Source organism: Bos taurus, chromosome 7 (assembly GCF_002263795.3).
Source record: "Bos taurus isolate L1 Dominette 01449 registration number 42190680 breed Hereford chromosome 7, ARS-UCD2.0, whole genome shotgun sequence".
In the NCBI taxonomy this organism is placed as follows: domain Eukaryota; kingdom Metazoa; phylum Chordata; class Mammalia; order Artiodactyla; family Bovidae; genus Bos; species Bos taurus.
The window spans coordinates 37693089-37711030 of record NC_037334.1 but is presented as its reverse complement, the minus strand read 5'-3'; the positions used below and the strand labels follow the sequence as shown (position 1 = coordinate 37711030).

The 17942-nt window shown below is 37.6% G+C and overlaps 1 protein-coding gene across 2 annotated transcripts in view; it reads left to right on the top strand.

Annotated features, from left to right (window-relative positions):
- The window catches only part of COMMD10 (COMM domain containing 10), a 184318-nt gene that overhangs the window by 72057 nt on the left and 94319 nt on the right, over positions 1-17942 (top strand). Inside the window, exon 6 of one of the 2 annotated variants that reach the window (XM_059888321.1) lies at positions 1-17942. This exon is cut by the window's left edge and continues 22878 nt beyond it; it is cut by the window's right edge and continues 61932 nt beyond it. The gene's annotated coding sequence lies outside the window, so the exon portion shown is untranslated. 2 annotated transcript variants of the gene reach the window in all.

Here is a 17942-nt window from a genome sequence, read left to right as displayed (position 1 = left end):
GGTTGTGAGAGTTGGACCACAAAGAAGGCTGAGTGCTGAAGAATTGATGCTTTCAAATTGTGGTGCTGGAGAAGACACTTGAGAATCCCTTGGACAGCAGGGAGATCAAACCAGTCAATTCTAAAGGAAATCAATCCTGAATATTCACTAGAAGGACTGATGCTGAAGCTGAAGCTGCAATACTTTGGCCACCTGATGGGAAGAACTGAATCATTGGAAAAGACCCTGATGCTGGGAAAGATTGAGGGCAGGAGGAGAAGGGGACGACAGAGGATAAGATAGTTGGATGGCGTCACTGACTCGACAGACATGAGTTTGAGCAAGCTCTAGGAGACGGGGAAGGACAAGGAATCCTGGCATACTGCAGTCCATGCAGTTGCAAACATGTGAATGTGATGTGAATGAATGACTGAACAACATAATATGGATAATGGTGCCTTTTTTTTGAGTTCCTGCCTTTTTTTTGAGATGTGAATGAACGACTGAACAACATAATATGGATAATGGTGCCTTTTTTTTGAGTTCCTGTCTCTGAAAATATTGTACCATTCTAATTCCTAAGAAGCACTTGAAATTATGGTACCAGGAAATATAGCCTCTATGGCAAAATTTGTTTTCTAGCCTGCTGAAAGTGCTGCAAGTGTCTCAGTAGTGTCTGACTCCCAGGGACTGCAGCATGCCAGTCTGTGGAATTCTCTAGGCAAAAATACTGGAGTGGATGGCCATTCCCTTCTCTAGGGATTTTCACAACCCAAGGATCAAACCTGGATCTCCAGCATTGCAGGCAAATTCTTTACCACCTGAGCCACTAGGGCAGTGTGCTTTCTAGCCTAGATAAGGCTTTTTGTAGTTGGTTCTGCTTTTTCTAGTAACCTTAAGGAGAACTGGTTTGATAATAGGATTTTAACACAAAGTTTGATGCCCTGACTTTTTCTCAGGGAGGGTCAGGTACAGTTAATTGATGAAAGCAGTCACCAGAATGTATTCAGGGAAATATCTCCCTTTCCTAAGAGTTCAAAAACATAATATTGTGTCTTAATGCTTCAGTTGCATGGTATTCTATAAGGCACCTAGACCAGAGACATACGGATTTCAGATATTCTATGTTAAAGGGATACAAAGTAATGAAGTTTTAAAATGTAATCTTGTCTCCATGTTTATATGTGTAATTTTATAATCCCAGAAACAAAATAATTGAAAGGAACCAATATATAAAGAACAGTGTTTTGCTATAGAAATTCCTAAAAAAGGTGAGCTACAGTTTGCCTCTCTTTCCACAGAGTTATTTTCTGAAATACTGGTTATAATTAAGCATTAGCAAATACATTATTATGGGCTTCCTAAAAAAGAAATTCTCAGATCCTGTTTTATCTTTTGCTTCTTAAATTAATTGAAGAAAACAGAAGAAAAGGAAAGGAAAAATATAAACCGCTCCTCATACCCTGATTTCATGATTTTGAAAATTATGAAATTATTTTAAGGTTTTATTATTTAAAAGGGTATTAGTTACCCTAAAAGAGTTAATTAGTCACAAGTATTTATTAAGGATCTATTTATCAACACTATGCTGTGTCTTGTTGAGTTTGCAGAAACATAGAATACATAATTTTTATCCTTGGGAAGTTTATAATCTAGTAAGGAAGATTAAATAACACCTTTAATATATTATTAAGCATTAAAATAGTAAGACAGTGAATATTGTTGGAGTTAAAAATTTTTTAAACCAAAAAAGATTTTATAATTTAATTCAGCTTCTCATTTTACTGATGAAGAAATAGCAGTCTGGACTAGTTACCTCAAAAATCTGCCCAGAGTCACACTCCTGGGTCATGCAGAACCAGGGTTGGAACCCACATTTCCTGACTGTAGCTGAGTGTTTTCTGTTTGGAAACACCTGTGAGCCTATGTGGAGTGGGCTACATTCAAGACATGTGGAAAAAGTGAGATGCTGAAGGGAATGGGTAGGTGGTGGAGTGTTCCCTAAGGCAGAGAGCTTAGGAGATTTGGGAAGAATAAAGAGAGCAGCCTAATGAGAGTGGAAGGCACGTAGTAGTAATTGTTAGTAACCTGGGGTTGGATTAAGGAGATCCTTGAAAACCATGTTGTTTTTATGCTGTAGACACTGGAATGCCTATATAGATTTCTCAAACAGAATGACTTAATACAAATTGTATTTGGGGAAGATCCTTCTGTGATGGTGAGCATGAAGGGGGCAGAAAGGCAGGGTAGGTTGAGTTATGAGGTTGTGATTGTAGGAATGAAATAGAAAATTCAAATCCACAAGACATACCTGGGGGAAAAGCAATAGATTTTAGTTTAATACAGAGAATGAAGGAAAGAAGAACATAGAAGAATAGTATTTCCATGGACAGAAACAATCACTTGGATGAGGACTAAGATGAATTGGGTTTTTCGTGTGTGTGAAATTAAGTTGTAAAGGACTTTGGAAATCATCTGTGCTGAATTTGAAGATAATATTAGGTTATATAGGTGAATATATTCCTTTGGGAATTAGAAATATAACAGTAAATTGAAAGGACCAAAGTATAGATTTTTAGAATCTTGTCTGTATGATCATGTTGAAATTGTTAAGATATATGAGCTTACTAAAGAAACGGATAGAAATAAACAGTAGAAGATATTGAAGGGGCGAGGGAGAAGTAAAGCAACTAAAAAGGAGACAGAAAATGTGGAGGGAAAATAGTTAAGAGCACCATCGACTTCGGTCCCACATAGACCTAGGTTGAAGTTCATCCTTTACCATCCTTTATATTGAGTAAAGAATCTTATTTTATAGACTCAGTTTTTTTCTTATGTGAAATGAAATAGTAATAGTACCTACCTTTTTAGGTAAGAATTACTGTGATCATTAAATAAAGTCAATAAAGAGCTTAGTTCAGTGCTTGACACTCAGGTATAGTCAATAAACCTTATAAGGTAGAATCTACCTTATAAAGAATCTTCAAAGAATAAAGGAATGCCACTGGGTCTGAAAAATAAAAAAGAGACTAACAAATAATTCAGCTAAAAGGTGAATTTTGGATAAAGCAGTATAATAGAGTCATAGTATAGTTATAGCACATTTCTCTGTAGGTTGTGTAGTGGTAAGTCAGCTTTGAAGTATAATTAAGTATATTTTGAATCAAAGAATAAGGACCAAGGAAGCTTTTCTTACTTGTTTGTTTTCTTGATATTAAAAAGATTAATCCTGAGTGCTAATGAAGGCTTACCGTAAATGTATTAACATTTAATCTAAAATATGGTTTTAGGTTTTCATTTGAGAGTTTTCTTTAATCTTTGGACAATCAGTAATGAAGTTTTTTTTTTTGTTCTAATTCAGGGTTAATAATCATTTGTACCAGTTGTGTACACTTAGAAACTGACAGGTTATCTGTGTACATTTTTCAATTATACAAATAAATGTTTTTGAGTGGAAGGCTACTTATTATGAGGTTTATAAAAAGTGGTATGGAATATGATTTAAATTTAATAGCAATGGTGGTGGTTTAGTCGCTAAGTTGTGTCCGATTCTTGTGACCCCATGGGCTGTAGCCTGCCAGGCTTCTCTGTCCATAGGATTTTCCAGGCAAGAATACTGGAGTGGGTTGCCATTTCCTTCTCCAGGGGATCTTCTTGACCCAGGAATTGAACCCTGGTCTCCCCCATTGCAGGTAGATTCTGTACTGACTGAGCTACGAGGGAAGCCCTTAATAGCCCTAATATAGCTGAATTTGTAATTGTCAGGGCTCTATTGCTTAGAATGAACTTTTAGCACCAAATTCCAATGGAATAGAGGTGAGTGAAATAGGAGAAATGGACATTTTTTTCCAGTTCCATTTTTATCCTATATTTTCTGGAATATATGGATTAACTTTTTCACAGTAGACTCTAGTGGTTCCTCACATTGTTAATAATATTACCTAAATGAGATTACAACTTGTGACATTTTCTATTAGTAATTCTTTCATAAATGTTTCAGAAATCATGAGCTTTTTATCTTTTTGTGGCATCTAATCATACAGTTTGTTTGAAAAATAAACATAGTAAAAATAAAACAAAAAAGAGAAATTTTCCTGACTAAAAAACAGTGAGTTTTTAAAAACTATTTTCATAAAGTCAGTCCTTTTGATTTGGGACATTTAGGGGGATTTGGAGAAGGCAGTGGCACCCCACTCCAGTACTCTTGCCTGGAAAATTCCACGGACGGAGTAGCCTGGTAGGCTGCAGTCCATGGGGTCTCGAAGAGTCGGATACGACTGAGCGACTCCACTTTCACTTTTCACTTTCATGCATTGGAGAAGGAAATGGCAACCCACTCCAGTGTTCTTGCCTGGAGAATCCCAGGGACGGGGGAGCCTGGTGGGCTGCCGTCTATGGGGTTGCATAGAGTCGGACATGACTGAAGTGACTTAGCAACAGCAGCAGGGGGATTATGTATCTTGTAATATCCTATTGGCTGACTGTGTTTTTATTCTTGTCATATAAAAAGGAATTTTTTGTTGTTATTTTGAGGAGAAAATGGAGAAATGTTTGTTTAGACATCCTTATTATTCTTGCCATTCATCTATTTTAATCACAAATTAATTTTATTTCTCAATTTTACTTCTTTGTTAGATAAATTGAGATCTTTAAAAATATGGCCTTTTTACAGACCAAGATTGTGTTTTGTATCTTTCATGTTTTGAGCTTGTATGAAACAACAAAATAAAGAGAATTAGAACTAAGCTAGTAATTCGTAACTAGTGTGAAAGAAATTAGTAGAAGTCAGGATAGTGTAAACCTATGTAGAGCAACTAACACACACATACATACGGTGTGTATTACTTCTGAGTCACTAATTTTAAAGGCATAGAGCACCGTTAATCATGAAAATCCACATAAAGAAAGAAGGAAATAATAATAGGAGGTCTGTTCAGTTGAATTCAACAAACATTTTTAGAGAACTATCATTCTAGAAAAGCACTGTGATCCTGATGCTGCTGATCCAGGAACATACTTTGAGGACCATTGTTACAGATCTTGACAGACCCATTTGAAGTTATCCAGATGAGACTGAGAAGGAAGGCTTTTTAACTTAAGAAAGTGATCTTCCACTTTCTGGGCATGCGTGGTCTTGTTTACCACAATGGTATTGTGTTATGAACCTGGCCACCATCTCAGTATGTTTTCATCTAAACTTTCTATTCTTTGTTCATTTATTCAGTAAATGTTCACTGAATATCTAATAAGGGCTAGGCATATTTAGAACTGGAGATAAAGAGTAAGACAGACATAGCTCACATAGCTCTTGCTGTCATGGAGCTTTCATTCTCCTGGGGGCCATATATAGATAAATAGGGAATCAGGCAAATGATGTAGTTGCCAGTCGAAGTGTGTCTATGAAGGGCACAAACAAGGGGAGGAAGACTGAGTGTCAGAGACCAGACTCTGTTAGTTATGGTGATCTCTGAAGAGATGACATTGAAGTTGAAACTTCAAAAGAGAAGGAACTAGGTTTACTGATAGGAGTGGGGTATTATTTTAGTAGACACAGTTAAATATTTATAGACCCTAAGGCAAGATGAAAATCTTTATTCTAGGAACTGAAAGTAGACTAGCCCGCTTATAAATTTGGGGAAGAGGTAAGGCAGAAAGAGGAGAGAAATTAAGGGCAATCCTTGGCTTTCTGGTTTATGTAAATGGATGAATGGTGGTCTTGTTTATGGAAATGAGAAGTGTGTGTGTGTGTGTGTGTGTGTGTGTAGGGTCAGGGAGAGCTCAGTTGTGTTTTGAAACTTTGGTCAAAGAAGCAGTCAGTTAAGGTAATTAAAATCATTGCTACATTAAAGTCAGATTATACAGTAAGATTACACAGAAAGGGCTTTCATTATTGCTAGGAAGATTAAGAAATTCCCTAATTTTGGGGGTGTTTAAAGCAATATTGGTACCCACAAAGATTAAAAAGTTTAAAAGTCAAGTGAAAGATTAAAATTCTTAATCAAATGGAAAAAAGGCGGATTGTCCAGAAGGTAAGTGAAAATATAAAATAATATGTAATCACATAGATTTGGTAAGAGAGGCCTTTGGCTCTTCAGAGAGTATAGAAAATAATTACCATAGATACAGAATATCTAACATGATAGTTAAAATATGAAATGTTAGTATTCATAGAGGATACTAAAGGGACAGTGTCAGAATTGAAAGGAAAAAACAGTTTCTATGACCTAAAAATGTTAGCAGACTCCTTGAGAATAAAATGTAAATGCCTAAAATAGTTTTTAAAAACTAGGTTTAGCTCGCTCAATGCTTTAGAATTTCAGTGACTACTCATTAAAATGAAAATCAGTCTTGTTTTTATTTTTCATGTGATATTTCCCAGATCTCCAAGGGACCATCGAAGGATTTAAATAATCCATATCCTTATGAAAGTGAATTATAGGCGTCCTTGAATTTAATAAGGGTAAAGACTTTCCAAGTAGTCTTTAAACTCACAAGTTCAATTTAAACTTGTGACTTTCTTGCAGAAGAAAGCTCTGTTCTGAGAGAACACTGTTTACATTTAAAAGAAATAGACATTGGTGTTTTGTTCACAAGAGTATGTATTCATCATATTTAACCACAATGCCATGAAATTAAAAGACGCTTACTCCTTGGAAGAAAAGTTATGACCAACCTAGATAGCATATTCAAAAGCGGAGACATTACTTTGCCAACAAAGGTCCGTCTAGTCAAGGCTATGGTTTTTCCAGTAGTATGTATGGATGTGAGAGTTGGACTGTGAAGAAGGCTGAGCGCCAAAGAATTGATGCTTTTGAACTGTGGTGTTGGAGAAGACTCTTGAGAGTCCCTTGGACTGCAAAGAGATCCAACCAGTCCATTCTGAAGATCAGCCCTGGGATTTCTTTGGAAGGACTGATGCTGAAGCTGAAACTCCAGTACTTTGGCCACCTCATGCGAAGAGTTGACTCATTGGAAAAAACTTTGATGCTGGGAGGGATTGGGGGCAGGAGGAGAAGGGGACCAGAGGATGAGATGGCTGGATGGCATCACTGACTCGATGGACATGAGTCTGAGTGAACTCCGGGAGTTGGTGATGGACAGGGAGGCTGGCAAGCTGCGATTCATGGGATTGCAAAGAGTCGGACACGACCGAGGGACTGAATTGAACTGAACTGAACCACAATGCCAGAACACATAGTAAACATTTTATCTATAGTTGAATGATAAGTGAATGAATAAATATAAATTTTAATTCATTCAGTTTTGGACTTTCTGGAAAGCTGATAATCTACAAAGCAGTTCATTTGTGGTATGTGAGGAGATCTCTTTCCCTTTAGTGTGGTCAAGTATTGTCCAGTAGTAGGGCTATACCTAGGCTTCCCTGGTGGCTCAGATGGTGAAGAATCCTCCTGCAATGCAGGAGACCTGGGTTCGATTCCTGGGTTGGGAAGATCCTCAAGAGGAGAGCATGACAACCTACTCTAGTAATTCTCGCCTGGAGAATTTTATATACAGAGGAGCCTGTTGGGCTACAGTCCATAGGGTCGCAAAGTCGGACATAACCGAGTGACTAACACTTTCACTTTTGGTGCTATACCTAAATAGTATTAGTGTTGATCAGAAATGGGGTAGAACATTTTTGAGATTGTATTTCCATGCATTACAGAGGAGACTGGTCTTATTTCAAGCCAAATGTAAATTCCTTTTAGAATTTGTATAAATTTTAATTATTTTGATCAGTCTCCTATTTACAGCTAATAATATATAGTTGACTGTCTTGTTCCTACGTTCCAAATATGAAAAGATTAAATTCATGATGCTTTTGAGAAGAAATACTATTGGAAGTAGTTATATGGATAATAAGATAGCCCAGGACCTCATTTTACTTGAATTATTTTTGAAAGTTCAGTAGATGTATTTATTACTCTAGTCACGTGTAAAAAAATGACAGCTATTCCTACCTGGTCCATAGTTCTACATTAAAGAAAAACCTAGCATGTTAGTTCTTTTGTGTTTACTTCCTAGTTATGTATCCATACTTCCTTTATTTTGCTTAGTTATGTATCTGACTTTTTTTCCCTTGAAGCTCTTGATTAAAATCAACTTTCCTCTAGAATAATTAAAATTAACTTGGGCTCCTTTTTCTCATGATCTTGTTTTTTAGTAATTATTTCTCAAAATTTGTTTCCATGAATTTTGTTAGTTTTATATAGCCATATTTTACTGGTTGTCATTTCACCTCCAGCCAGCCTTTCTGGATTAATGTTGCTGGTTTACCCTCACCTCTGGGATAGAACCTCATAATCATGTAGATGTAGAACAGTACATAAAGAACACTCTTTAGTGTTTAGCAGCATCAACTTTTATTCTAGCAGCAGTGAAGAGAATCATTATTTACCAAAAGAAAATAGATTGAGCAGAGATCTGTTAGAATGACTATGTTTTGTGCTATTATTAGATTTTAAAAGTTACATGATAATTCTCAAGGATTGAGCTGCTTTTAATGTTTTTTAACGAGAAAACATTTTATGGGCTTTTAGCCAGGGAAGTTTATATATAAATGGTAATAGAGGAACAGTGTAACATTTATGAACTTGGAGGCAGTCTGATGTAATGGACTCTGGGGCTTTGGGATCAGATGCTTTGAGTCCTGACCCTTTCACTTAATAGCTTTGTAACTGTGGGCCAGTTACTTGACCTCATTGGACCTCAACTTCTTGTTTTGCAAAATGGAAATAATATTTATTTACCAGAATCTTGAGATAATTAAATGCAAGTATATACATAAAATGCCTAATGAAACTTTGGGCACATACAGATTTTTCTGCAAAGACAAATAGATCCTATTGGTAAGTATAGAAAGGGAGGTGTGAAAATATTTCTTCATGATTTACTAGAGGTTTATGCTCATAGATCTCTATACTGTCTTAACCTAATGATCCATAATGACTCCAACAAGGAAGTGTGTTTTAAGAAGGTGTGGAATTTTTACTCTTTTGTTCACTTTGAACAGAAAGTCAATTTGTGCTCTAAGGTCTCTGGGAAAGATGGAGGATGGGCAAGGGGAGTTTAATGGGCCCCTGGTTCCACTTCCACCTTCATTTTCCTGTTTTACCTTTTGTATTTCTGTAGAAGATACTGTTTGAACAAAAGAATCAGTTCAGTTCAGTTCAGTCGCTCAGTTGTGTCCGAATCTTCGAGACCCCATGAATCATAGCACGCCAGGCCTTCCTGTCCATCACCAACTCCCGAGTTCACTCAAACTCATGTCTATCTAGTCGGTGATGCCATCCAGCCATCTCATCCTCTGTCGTCCCCTTCTCCTCGTGCCCCCAATCCCTCCCAGCATCAGAGTCTTTTCCAATGAATCAACTCTTCGCATGAGGTGGCCAAAGTATTCAAGTTTCAGCTTTAGCATCAGTCCTTCCAAAGAAATCCCAGGACTGATCTCCTTTAGGACGGACTGGTTGGATTTCCTTGCAGTCCAAGGGACTCTCAAGAGTCTTCTCCAACACCACAGTTCAAAAGCATCAATTCTTCGGCACTCAGCTTTCTTCATAATCCAACTCTCACATCCATACATGACCACTGGAAAAACCATAGCCTTGACTAGACGGACCTTTGTTGGCAAAGTAATATCTCTGCTTTTCAATATGCTATCAAGGTTGGTTGTAACTTTTCTTCCAAGGAGTAAGCGTCTTTTAATTTCATGGCTGCAATCACCATCTGCAGTGATTTGGGAGCCCAAAAAAATAAAGTCTGACACTGTTTACACTGTTTCCCCATCTATTTCCCATGAAGTGATGGGACCAGATGCCATGATCTTGGTTTTCTGAATGTTGAGCTCTAAGCCAACTTTTTCACTCTCCTTTTTCACTTTCATCAAGAGGCTTTTTAGTTCCTCTTCACTTTCTGCCATAAGGGTGGTGTCATCTGCATATCTGAGGTTATTGGTATTTCTCCCAGCAATCTTGATTCCAGCTTGTGCTTCTTCTAGCCCAGCTGGAAGAACGATATACTCTGATGATGTTTCTCATGACTCTGCATATAAGTTAAATAAGCAGGGTGACAATATACAGCCTTGATGTACTCCTTTTCCTATGTCCAGTTCCATGTCCAGTTCTAACTGTTGCTTCCTGACCTGCATATAGGTTTCACAAGAGGCAGGTCAGGTGGTCTGGTATTCCCATCTCTTTCAGAATTTTCCATAGTTTATTGTGATCCACACAGTCAAAGGCTTTGGCATAGTCAATAAAGCAGAAATAGATGTTTTTCTGGAACTCTCTTGCTCTTTCAATGATCGAGCGGATGTTGAGAATTTGTTCTCTGGTTCCTCTGCCTTTTCTAAAACCAGCTTGAACATCTGGAAGTTCACGGTTCAGGTATTGCTGAAGCCTGGCTTGGATAATTTTGAGCATTACTGTACTAGTGTGTGGGATGAGTGCAATTGTGCAGTAGTTTGAGCATTCTTTGGCATTGCCCTTCTTTGGGATTGGAATGAAAACTGACCTTTTCCAGTCCTGTGGCCACTGCTGAGTTTTCCAAATTTGCTGGCATATTGAGTGCAGCACTTTCACAGCATCATCTTTCAGGATTTGAAATAGCTCAACTGGAATTCCATCACCCCCACTAGCTTTGTTCATAGTGATGCTTTCTAAGGCCCACTTGACTTCACATTCAAGGATGTCTGGCTCTAGGTGAATGATCACACCATTGTGATTATCTGGGTCATGAAGCTTTTTTTGGTACAGTTCTTCTGTGTATTCTTGCCACCTCTTCTTCTTTTTTTTTTTTTTTTCCCACCTCTTCTTAATATCTTCTGCTTCTGTTAGGTCCATACCATTTCTCTCCTTTATCGAGCCTATCTTTGCATGAAATGTTCCCTTGGTATCTCTAATTTTCTGGAAGAGATCTCTAGATCACAAAAGAATCAGTGTTTTTCAAAAAAGTTTGGAAAAACAAGAACAGACTCAAGCATACTATTCCTTGACTTCCCTTTCTTTCAGGTGCTACTCTGTTTTCTCCTTAGCCTTGGTAGCAAGGAGGAAGGAGGAGTTTCCCAGGCTGTCTTCTTGGTTTAGTTCTCAGCCAACAAACCATCATAGAAGAAGGTTTCTATGCAAAGAGGGCACTCCTGGTGGAAAAGTTCCTTGACCTGCTTAGCTCTGGGACTGATCTCCACACATGCAGAGGCACATTGTGGGCCATCATCAGAAATTTTCCAACTTTGAAATAACTAAAACAGACATCTTGCCTCTGATTACTTTCTCCTAATTGCCCTTCTTGAGAACTCTGTTGTTGTTTAGTTGCTTAGTCGTATCCAGCTCTTTGCGACCCCATGGAGTGCAGCACACCAGGTTTCCCAGTTGTTCACTATCTCCCAGAGTTTGCTCAAACTCACACTCACTGAATCGGTGATGCCCTCCAGCTATCTCTTCCTCTGTCGTTCCCTTTGCTTCCTGCCCTCAGTCTTTCTCAGCATCAGGGTCTTTTCCAATGAGTCACTTCTTTGCATCAGGTAGCCAAAGAATTGGAGAAGGAAATGGCAACCCACTCCAGTGTTCTTGCTTGGAGAATCCCAGGGACGGGGGAGCCTGGTGGGCTGCCATCTATGGGGTCGCACAGAGTCGGACATGACTGAAGTGACTTAGCAGCAGCAGCAGCAGCAGCCAAAGAATTGGAGCTTCAGCTTCAACATCAGTCCTTCCAATGAATACTCAGGGTTGATTTCCTTTAGGATTCACTGGTTTGATATCCTTGCTGTCCACTGAACTCTCAAGAGTCTTCTCCAGCACCACAGTTCAAAAATCTCAGTTCTTTGGGACTCAGCCTTCTTTATGGTCCAACTCTCACATCCATACATGACTACTGGAAAAACCATAGCTTTGGCTATATGGACCTTTGTTGGCAAAGTGATGTCTCTACTTTTTAATATGTTGTCTAGGTTTGTCATAGCTTTTCTTCCAAGGAGGAGGCGTCTTTTAATTTCATGGCTGCAGTGATTTTGGAGCCCAAGAAAATGAAGCCTGTCACTGTTTCCATTGTTTCCCCATCTATTTGCCATGAAGTGATGGGACCGGATGCCCTGATCTTAGTTGTTTGAATGTTGAGTTTCAAGCTAGTTTTTTCACTCTACTCTTCCATCTTCTTCAACAGGCTCATTTGTTCCTCTTCACTTTCTGCCATAAGGGTGGTGTCATCTGCATATCTGAGGATACTGATATTTCTCCCTATAATCTTGATTCCAGCTTTTGCTTCATCCAGCCCGGCATTTCACATGCTGTACTCTGCACATAAGTTAAATAAGCAGGGTGACAACGTACAGCCTTGACATACTCCTTTCCCAATTTGGAACTGGTCCATTGTCCATGTCTGGTTCTAATTGTTGCTCCTTGTCCTGCATACAGGTTTCTCATGAGGCAGGTAAGGTGGTCTGGTATTTCCATCTCTTTAAGAATTTTCCATAGTTTGTTGTAATCCACACAGTGAAAGGCTTTAGCATAGTCAAGCCTGCCAGGCTCCTCTTGTCCTTGGGGATTCTCCAGTCAAGAATACTGGAGTAGGTTGCCATACCCTCCTCTAGGGGCTTTTCCCAATTCAGAGATCAAACCCAGGTCCCCCACATTGCAGGTGGATTCTTTACCATCTGAGGCACCAGGGAAGCCCCATGAAGCAGAAGCGAAAATTTGAATTGACCCTTACTGTTTTCGTTTTCTTCTTTATCTAAGACTCAAATCCGTCACTTACTCTCTTTTCAGTGTCCTAGTCTTCCCTGAACTCACCAGCAAGAATTCTGCTTCTGAATAAATCTATCTGACTTTACTTTGCCATCAGGCATTAAGTGTTGGAGAAAATAATACACTGACTAATGATGATGAGTTGCCTAATAATTTCTTGAGCTCTGAGTTCCTTCTCTACCAGTTACTTCCCTCTCCTTCATTATTCTCTCTGTTGGTGTCATACCATCGACATTTAAGTGTGTTCAAATGAATCCAGGCATCAAATGGAAGTAAGGAATCCATCTGCTATTTGAGATCCCACCCTCTCTCTCATAGTCTCACAAACTTTTTCAACACAATGTTTATTTTCATGGTCTTTAGACCATTCCAGTGCTGTTTCTGCTTTGTAAATTTATTTTACCTTCCTGCTTACTAGTGTTTAACAACTTTATCTTTACTTTATGAGAGTCTCATATCCCCAGTGTTATATTCATATCATTCTGTTTCCTCTTTTCTCGTTATATGTACTCCTTCACTTCATCAGACATACCTAAATTTTTTCTTGCCTCTCTGGGTTTTGCAGGTTCTGTTTCTTCTACCTAGAGGACTCTCTCCTTGACTTCCCCAAGTCCTTGAGCATACTGTTCAGTTATCAAAATATCATTTCTTAAGAGATTTTCCATGATCAGATCTGACCTGATGTAGTCCTCCTACTTTATACCTTTCTCTTTATAGCCCTTGTCACAATTCTAGTAATTTATTTAATGTCTTTCTTTGTATATCTTTTAATCTTAGCTTCTAGAGAGTAGGTATTTCATTGGTTATGGAGCCTGATATTTGTAAGGAGCTCTAGAAATATTTGTTGAAGAAATGACTGAATAAGTGAACAACTTTATTTCTCCATAGCTCTGTAGATCAGAAGGCCTCTGACATTAAGAACTTCTTTTTATTGACAGCGTAATAGGTTTTAAGTGGAAGTTCAGAAGTTAGCTCCTCTGCTGGAGGTACTAAGCAGTGTACTGTAGTGCGTAATGGCTGCATAGCATGTACATTCTTTCTTTACCATCCTCTGCTGCTTTTTGCTTTTTAAAAAGCTAGAAATATGTAATAATTTCCAACTTTTTTATTAGGAAGCCGAGTATTTTGTTACTTTTAAATTAAATCATGTGTTTATGGACTGCAATTTAAGTGTATGCCCCTAAATGAAAAGCTAACATATAGATAGAAGATTTTTATCTATTTAAAATTTTTTCCCTAAAAATAAAATATACTTTAAAAGCAGTTAAGAAATGTATATATCCAAAAGAGACAACAGTAATTCTGTTTTCTTCCTATATTTTAGACTTTTATTAGACTTTTTCAGCCCCTAATACTCTAGTAAATAAAATGTTATAGAACTTTTGTAATGAAGAACTATTTGACAGCTGAAAGTATAGCTACAAGTATGTAAGATAAATTAATGAGTATATAAAGGAGTGGATAGCAGTGATGTTGTACTCATTTTGTAAATTTCTCATTTCTGCCCAAAATGATAATAGTATGTACAGTTAAGTACCATTGAATATTGCACATATGTACAGAGATTGCTTCCATGTATTATGGATTAGTAAATAGTGTGAGGTGAAATTCTGAAGATATTTAGTGTTTAAAAGTAACCATTCTAGTATTTCCACAGCTCCCTTATTGCTGTAAAAATAGTCGCTATCAACCTATGTACATATGACTATGACGAAAAAGAGTTACAGAATTTGAACTATCACCCCTAAGTAGACTAAATGATCTCTAATTACTTCATGTATTGGCATTTACATGTAACTATATTCCTAGCATATTCTAATTCAGACTCACAATAGAAATGTAGGAGTGAATGTAGTTTATTTAACTGAGTTGAGAAAACATACTGTAGTAATTAAATTCTGTCTTTTTTTTTTAAACATAGCTTTTCTGTAAGTTAAATTGCTGGCTTCCAAGTACTTTAAAACGACTGTATATTGTAAGTCAATTTTTCCTCTTAAATATTTCCTTTATATCTTATACTTTATTTTCTTTAAATTATAGCTCCATGTCTTGGGTGAAATTCTAAGAAAATACTAATAGACTCTTATCCTGTAATAATAAAAAAAAAAGTAGTGTGGTAATATAGGAGCCAAGTGACAGCTTTTCCCTCTAAGTGTATAGATCCATGTTCTGGATGGGTTTCTTTACGAGTGAGATACATCTTTTTGTCAGATTACAACAGAATGTTGACTCGGTCAGTTTCCTGTAGCTGTAATGGAAACTAACCTAGATGAACATTGGTACTTAATTTGCAGTAAGTGACTGGCTACCTTACCCCCCGCCCCCATTATACTCATGGTGGAGAAAGAAATATTAATAACTTGTCCACGACCTGCCATAATCTACCCCAGAAGGTCAAATTTTGATTGTCTCCTGCTTATTGTTTGCCCAATCCAGAGATCGAACCAGGTCTCCTACATTACAGGTAAACTCTTTACCATCTTAGCCACCAGGGAAACCCCTTATTAAGCTTATTTGACTTAATTATGTTGTAGAGGCAGAATATGTTTGGAGGGGGAAGAGATTGAATTTATTTTTCAGGAATTCTTTCTACTGGCATTGGAGCCAAGAGTTGATTCAGAATAATCAATTCTTGCCTATTTTTTTTGGCCATGCCATGTGGCATGCAGGATCTTCCCTAACCAGGGATTGAACGTAGGCCCCCTGCACTGGGAGTGTGAAGTCTTAGCCACTGGGCCATCATGGAAGTCCAGTTTTTACCTGTTTTTTACCAATAGTTATGTGATTTGGGAAATACCTTTGTTGTTTTTAATGAAGATGATCTATCAGTCATATAGTATCATGTTAAAAACATTATTTGCCACATAGTGGTTTAAGCCATGCTTTTATGAGAATAATAAATCACATTTATCAAGGGCTGTTTATATGTTAGGGTTTATTCTAAGTGCCTAAAGTCTTACTTCTACTGTGGAAGCCAAAATGCTACAGATCATCCCTCTCACAGCTCTTGATACGGCTAGAGTTATGGCACATGATTTATGCTCAGATGGCTAGAAAACTCTGCGTGAAACTTCACATCTGAAAAAAGCAATACAGAGAAACAGGGGACAGTTACAGATGAAGCACTGGGACCAGCAGTGGGAGTGGTGCCAACATTCTCGGCAGAGGCTTTGTGAGCCAACTTTTCTTTCCTTCAGCGTGGATTTTGGTGGCAGTTCTAGCCTCCTAGTGCTCTTTAGTTCCAGCTTGTTTCCCAAGTCTATTTCTTCAGCTTGTTTATGTGTCCTTTTCTGCTTAACTTAACAGAAATTGCACTGTTCTTGCAGCCAAGAACTCTGGTACAATTATTAGTGGCAATAATTGGGCTTAATCTTTAACTATTTGGAAATATATTCCATTTGTTTTGGTAGCCACAGCTGTCAAAACCCTGAGTTTCAGTTAACACAATAAAAGGGAATTTGAAAGGGGGAAAATATAAGTTTTAATTATTTCAGTAGTGGTATCAGAAGGAAACAACGAGCATCTAATTAAGAACACTTCTCAAGAAATTGTGCATATATTTTCAGCACTCTAAAAACCTTCGCATTGTTTTTGTAGTTGTTATTTTTGTTCGCATCATTTTTATTTTCCAAAGAGGTAATTTGTATTGGGGATGTATTTCTGGTATTCTGAAAAATGTCCCTTTGATTTTCCTTTGAAGAATCCACCCCTTCCTTGCTCTTAAGGGTAAGGCCACACCTACCAGCTGACTCAGACATGGTGTGTGTGACCTACACCTAAGCAGGCAGCACACTGTGTCTCGTTACAGGCACCGAGGGCTGATTGGATGAGTATATATCAGTGTGCATTGAAAGATGGCTGTAGCAGCTTCAAGTACTACAGTGCCTCACACATCACATACAATTTGAGAAGGAGGCCAACATATCAGAAAGTAGAACTGAGAGGATGAGGGGAGAGAGCCATGTGGGACATATGTAGTCTATAGGGAGTACTTGCTGGAGAATAAAGTCATCACGAAGGAAAGCAAAATCGAACATTGTGGAGTCCTGATGATATATCTTGAAGCCTAAATCCAGCTATGCCTGAAGCCGTTCCCATTTCTACACTTTTAATCCTTTGAGCCAGTACATTACCTTTTTTTGCTTATGCTAGTTTAGGGGGTAGGTATCTGTCCTTGGCAACCAAGAGTCCTAGTTTCTTTGGAATGTAAATGCTAAATTATCTTGAATTGGAGTCATGGATTTTTGCCACCATATGTTTAAGGTTAACTTTTTATTTATAAGTTGCATATACCTTTTGTACATGAAATATTAATAAGAAAAAGCAACGAATACTTGAAGGTGAAGAACTAATCCAGAAAGAAATGAGCATGAAAATTCACACCTTAAATTCTAGAAAACTTTGAGCTAGGGGCATTTTTGCTTTCTGTATGACTTCCTTGTAAAATACAAGTTGAGAGACAAAAACTTAAAAAGAATATTTTAAGTCCTATAAAATGTATATTTTAAAAAGTCAAATTAGGTAGTGTGATATTTTCACAGTCCGTCGGTCGATGCCAGAGGGTTTGGGGAGGAAAAGACAAAAAGTAGTTTCCCCCCTCCTTCCTCTCCAAAAAATAAAAAAAATAAAAAGTCAAATTAAACACATTTCAAACATTTGCTGAATTTGATTCGTGATAAGCACTTTGCTACATTTTATGCTCTATTATTGCCTTTTATATAACTTTCTAAAGTTTTGACATTATAACATTGTGGTTTTCTGTCAAACGTCATGACTGAAAATATGGGCTTACAGATGAGAGTCATGGCTATTTCCAGATTTTTGCACATAAATATTTTAAATAGGAAAATGTGTATATTAATATTGCCTTTAACAGTCCAAACTGTATTCAGTATCCTTATATTTTCCCTTTGCTAATTATCCTTAATCTGAAATTGGAAGTAATTTTATTTCCTTCTTGCTTGGAATGGATAAAGAAAAGAACTAATGAAAGCACTCCAGGAGGAAGATGACCTCACGAGCAAACTCTCAGAAACCCATGTTACTAGAGATTGTTTTGGGTTTGTGTGTCAGAGATCTGACACACATTAACTTAATCAAAATTTACTGGCTCAAATAGCTACTAGGAAACAAGAGGTGAATCTCTAACCTAATCATGGCGGGATGCAGGGGTTCAAGCGATATCACCAGGGCTTCGTCTCCACATTGTTCAATTTTACTTTCCTC